The sequence below is a fragment of the Castor canadensis genome, chromosome 15 (assembly GCF_047511655.1).
Source record: "Castor canadensis chromosome 15, mCasCan1.hap1v2, whole genome shotgun sequence".
NCBI lineage: Eukaryota > Metazoa > Chordata > Mammalia > Rodentia > Castoridae > Castor > Castor canadensis.
In genome coordinates, this window is record NC_133400.1 from 41,909,394 (window position 1) to 41,915,685 (window position 6,292).

The window sequence follows — 6,292 nt, forward strand, 5'->3', positions numbered from 1 at the left end:
ACTCAAGATTCTCACTTAGATGGTATTCTGGTAGCAGTTACACATGTCTCTTCTATTAAGCAGAATAGGCCTATTTTCCCTTAAGTGATTTTGTCTCCCACTTCAAGACACTGACAGATAGGGAGTAATCCTTTGAAAGACACACTGAGATTTTAAGTGGAACACTGTGTAGGTCATGGAAGATTCTTACTTCCAGTGTAATTTCTTGTCAGTTATATGGGTCCTTCAATTCAGCACTACAGGCCTATTTTCACTAGAGTGAATGTTTCTTCCACTTGAACTCCTATAGATACAGAGTATTCCTTTGACTGACACAGTCAGGTCTCACAGGGGAACATTGTGAAGGGCACTCAAGATTTCAACTTAGATGATATTCTCCTAGCCACTACATGTGTCTCTTCAATTTGGCAGTTTAGTCCTATTTTCACTAAAATGAATGATTCTCCACTTGAAAATGCTGAGAGATATGGTTTATTCTTTTGAGAGATACACTAAGTTTCCAAAGAGGAACATTGTGTAGGACACAGAAGATTCTAACTTGAATGATATTCTCGCAGCTACATGTGTCTCTTCAATTCAGCTGCACAGGCCTATGTTCCATGAAGGGAATGTTTTGCCCACCTGAAATTGCTGACAGATAGGGTGTATTCCATTGATATGCAAACACAGTTTTCAAAAGGAAAGAATTTCTGAGATACTCCAGCCTCAAACACAAGAGGGTTTTCTGTAGCAGATACAAGTGTCTCTCTCATTCAGTATTATAGGTTTATTTTTGCAAAGTGAATTTTTCTCTTACATGAAAACTCTGACAGAATTGTAGTATTCATTTTATGTGCCAAGTCATTTCTCAGTGGGGAGCATTGTGCAGGACACTCCAACTTCTTACTCAGATTATATTCTTCCAGGGAAGACATGTTTCTTCAATTCAGTAACATAGGTTTAATTTCCTGAAAGTGAATGTTTCTTCCACTTGAAAACGATGACAGATACAGAATATTCCTTTCACATGCTAACTCAGTACTCAAAGTTAAAGAATATGCAGGACACAGCAGCTTCTACATTAGATGGTATGCTTCCCAAGGTTTTTGTTCCTCTTCAATTCAAGGAATAGGGCTGTTTTCCATGAGGTGAATCTTTTTACTACTTGAAAACGCTGACACAGAGGTGGCAACTTTTTGCATGCTGACTCAGTTCTCAACACAGAGCATTGTGTATGATGCCCAAGCTTCTAACTCATTCCAGAGAATACACGTGTCTCTTCAATTCAGCAATATAGGCCTATGTTCCATAAAGGGAATGTTTCTTCCACTTGAAAACACTGACAGATAGGGTGTATTCCTGTCACATACTAACTCAGTTTTCAAAGAGAAACAATATGCAAGACACTGTAGCTTCTAAGTTAATGGTATCCTTCCACAAGATACATGTTTCTCTACATTTCAGCAGTGTAGGTATGCTCTTGCTAACGTGAATGTCTCTCCCATTTGAAAACACTGACAGGTAGGAAGTACTATTTTGACATTCACACTTAAAGGAGAACATGGTGGATGATGCTCAACCTTCTAATTTCTGTACTATTCTTATAGCATTAACATGTGTTTCATAATTCAGCATTACAGTCTTATTTTTCTGAAAATGACTATTTCTCCCATTGAAAATGCTGATAGAAAGGGAGCATTCCATTAACATGCTAACTCAGGTTTCAAAGGGAAACAATATTTAGAACACTCCAGCTTTCAACTTAGATGGTATTTTTCCAGAGGTACATGTGTCTCTTCAATTCAGCAGTAAAAGGCTATTTTCCATAAAGGAAATGTTTCTTCCACTTGACATTTCTGAAAGATAGGGAGTATTCCTTTCACATGCTAACTGAGTTCTTAAAGGGAATCAATGTGTAGGACACTCCAGCTTCTAACTCAGATGTTAGTCTTCCAGAAGATAAATGTGTCTCTTCAACTCAGCATTACAGGCCTATTTTCCCTAAAAAGAATGTTTCTCCCACTTGAAAATGCTGATAGATATGGAGTATACCTTTGACTGACACACTCAGTTCTCAAAGGAAACATTGTGTAGTGTACTGAATTTTTTAAATTAGATGTTATTTTCCTAGCAGAAACAAGTGTCTTTTCAATTCTTCCTTATAGCAGAGTTTTTCCTAAAATGATCATTTCTCACACTTGAAAACGTTGAGATACAGTATTTCTTTGACACACACACATTCAGTTCTCAAAGGGGAACATTGTTTAACACACTCAGGATTCTAACTGAGGTATTATTCACCTAGCAGTTTCATGTGTTTCTTCAATTTATGATAATAGGACTATTTTCCATAACATGAGTGTTTCTCCTTCTTGAAAATGGTTACAGATATGTAGCATCCCTTTTACATGCTAACTAAGTTCTCAAAGGGAAACAATATGAAGGACACTGAAGCTATAAGTTAGATGGTAATCCTCCAGGAGATACATGTGTATCAATTCAGCAGAATAGGCCTACCTTCCATCAAATGAAAGTTTCTCCCACTTGTAATTGCTGACAGATAGGTAGCATTACTTTTATGTGCTAACTCAGTTCTAAATGGGCACAATTGCATGGAAATCCAGATTCTAACTTAGATGGTATTATTCCAGGGGATACACGAGTCTTTTCAATTTATTAGTTTAGGCCTGTTTTCCTTAAAGGAAATGTTTCTCCCACTGGACAACTCTGACAGATATGGAGCATTCGTTTCACATGCTAACTCAGTTCTCAAAGGCAATCACTGTGTAGGACACTCCAGCTTCTAACTCAGATAGTATTCCTCCACAAGATACATGTGTCTCTTCAACTCAGCAGTATAGGCCTATTTTCCATCAAGCAGACGTTTCTCCAACTTGAAAATGCCCAAAGATAGGTAGCATTCTTTTTGCATGCTTAGTCAGTTCTCAATGGGGAACATTGTGGAGGTCACTCAGGATTTTAACTGAGATGTTATGATCCTAGTAGTTACATGTGACTCTTCAATTCAGGAGTATAGGCTTATTTTCCCTAAAGTGATTGTTTCACCCACTTTAAAATGCTGATACATAGTGAATTAATTTTGAGAAATGCTCTGAGTTTTCAAACTCAGACAAAGTGCAGGGCACTCAAGATTCTGAATTTGATTGTATTCTCCTGGCAGTTACAGGTGTCTGTCCAATTCAGCATGATAAGCCTGTTTTCCCTAAAGTGAATGTTTGCCCTCTCGAAATCACTGATAGATAGTGAGTATTCCTATCACTCCATTTTCAAAGGGAAACATTGTGCAGGACACTCAATGTTCTAAATTAGATGGTATTCACTTAGCAGCTGCCTGTGTCTTTTCAATTCAGCAGCATTGGTCTATTTTTCTTAATGTGCATGTTTTTTCACCATGAAAGGAATGAACAGATGAGACACACAAAAAAACTCACTCACTCAGGAAGAGAATGACAAAACATATATTGGGAGGGCCAAAAGACTGAGGCTCAACTGGTAAAATTTTATTTTTCTCAGGAAGCTTTATACAAAAGAGGAAGACACTTAAACATAAAAAAATCTCTGATCTAGTTACAACCTTTCTGTTTTTCCACATGGCATTCTTAATGCAAGTGTCCTTGACTAAGTATAAACATCTTTTCAGGAAAGAGAAACCATTTAGCACTCTTTCCCACCATGATAGAGGCATGGTGCACCTACAAATTCTGACCTTGTTGGAATGCTGCTAAGGCACAGATACTTTGTCAGACTGTGGCTTTTGATTCCCAACATTCTCCCACTTGAAAACGCTGACAGATAAGGAGTATTCCTTTCACATTCTAACTGAGTTCTCAAAGGGAATCCATGTGTAGGACACAGTAGCCTGAAACTTAGATTACATTTTTAAAGTAAATACAAGGATCTCTTCAATACATTGATATAGGTCTATTTGGCTAAAGTGAATGTTTGTCCCTCTTGAAAACTCTGATAGATATGTACTATTCCTTTTACAAGCTCACTCAATTTTCAATGGAAAGCATTGTGCAGGACATTCCAGCTTCTAACAAAGATGGTATTTGTCCAGGAGTTACATATTTCTCTTCCATTCTCCAGTGTAGACCTATTTAACATACAGGAAATTTTTCTCTCTCTTGGAAACCCTGATGGATAGGTTGTATTATTTCGAAGGTTAAGTCACATCTAAAAGGAAACAAATGTCTAGGACACTCCAGGCTCAACTTTAGAGGGCATTTTTCTAGAAGACACAGGGTTTCTTCAATTAAGTAAAATGGACCTATTTTACATAAAGTGAAGGTTTTACCCACTTGAAAATGCTAATAGACAGGTAGAATTCCTTTTGCATGCTAACTCAATTCTCAAAGGGAAACAATGTGTAGGACATTCTAGCTTCTATCACAGATGGTATTCTAACAGGAGGTACTGGTGTCTCTCTACTTCAGTGGTATAGGTCTATTTTTGCTAGAGTGAATATTCCTCCAATATGAAAATGCAGAGAGGTAGGAAGTATTCTTTTGACATTCAAACATAGTTCTGAAAGGGGAACATGGTGTAAGATGCTCAATCTTCTAATATTCATCTATTCTTACAGGAGTTACATGTGACTCTCAAATAATGCATTTCTAGATTATTTTCCTTAAATTGAAAGTTTCTCCCCCTTGAAAATGCTGACAGATAGAGAACATTCCTTTGACTCAGTTTTCAAAGAGAAACAATACGTAGGACACTCCAGCCTCAAAATTAGATGGCATACATCCAGGAGATACATGTGTCTCTTCAATTCAGTAGTATAGTCTATTTTCCATAAAGGGACTGTTTCTCCCACTTGAAAACGCTGACAGAGAGTATTACTCTGACATGCTAACACAGTCCTCAAAGAGAAAGAAGGTATAGACACTCCAGCCTCAAATGTAGAGGGTATTCGTCTTGCAGATATAAGGGTATTTTCAATTTAGCAGTGTAGGACTATTTTTGCAAAAGTGAATTTTTCTCCCACCTGAAAACTCTGACAGATAGGTAATATTGCTTTTATATCCTAACTCATTTCTCAATGGGGAGCATTGTGCTGGACACTCCAGCTTCTAACTCACATGGTAGTCTTCCAGGAGATACATGTGTCTCTTCAATTTAGAAGTATAGGCCTAATTTCCATGAAGGGAATATTTCTCCCACTTGTAAACCTTGACATATAGGGAGTATTCCTTTCACATTCTAACTCAGACCTCAATTGAAAAAATTTGCAAGATATTGCAGCTTCTATGTTAGATGGTATTTTTCCAGGAGATACATGTCTCTCTCAAATTCAGGAATATAGTCCTAATTTCTGTATAGGGTATGTTTCTCCCACTTTAAAAAGTTGACAGGTAGTAAGTACTCATTTGACATTCTCACTTCGTTCTCAAAGGAGAACAGGGTGTAAGACACTTAAGCTTCTAATTTATACGCTGTTCTTCCAGGATTGAAATGTGTATCTTCAGTCCAACCATAAAGGCCCTTTTCCCCTAAACTTAATGTTTCTCCCACTTGAAAATGGTGACTGATAAGGAGTATTCCTTTGACATGCCAACTCCGTTCTCAAAGGAAAACAATGTGTAGGACACTCAAGCCTCAAACTTAAATGGTATTTTCCAGCACATACAATGGTCTCTTCAACTCATTTGTATAGGTCTATTTTGGCTAAAGTGAATGCTTGTCTCTCTTGAAACTCTGACAGATATGTCATATTCCTTTTACATGCTCACTCAGTTCTCAACGTGGAGCATTGTGAAGGACACTCCAACTTCCTAATGGTATTCTTCCAGGAGTTATATGTGTCACTTCAACTGAGCTGTACAGGCCTTTTATCCAAAAAGGGAATGTTTCTCCACTGAAAACCCTGATGGATAGGAACTTTTCCTATAATATGCTAACTCAGTTCTCAAAGGGAAACCATGTGGAGGATATTGTAGCTTCTAACTTAGATGGTATTCTTCCAAGAGATAGAAGTGTCTCTTAAATTCATCTGAACAGGCCTATTTTCCATGAAATGAATGACTCTCACACTTGAAAATGCTGACAGATAGGTACTATTCCTTTAACAAGCTAACTCAGTTCTCAATGGAAAGTATTGTGCAGGACACTCCAGCTTCTAAATCAGATGATATTATTCAAGAAGATACATGTGTGTTTCTAACTCAGCAGTATATGCCTATTTTCCATAACGGAATGGTTTTCCCACTTGAAAACGCTGACAGATAGAGATTATTCCTTTCACATTCTCACTCAATTCTAAAAGGGAAACAATGTGCAGGCTACTGCA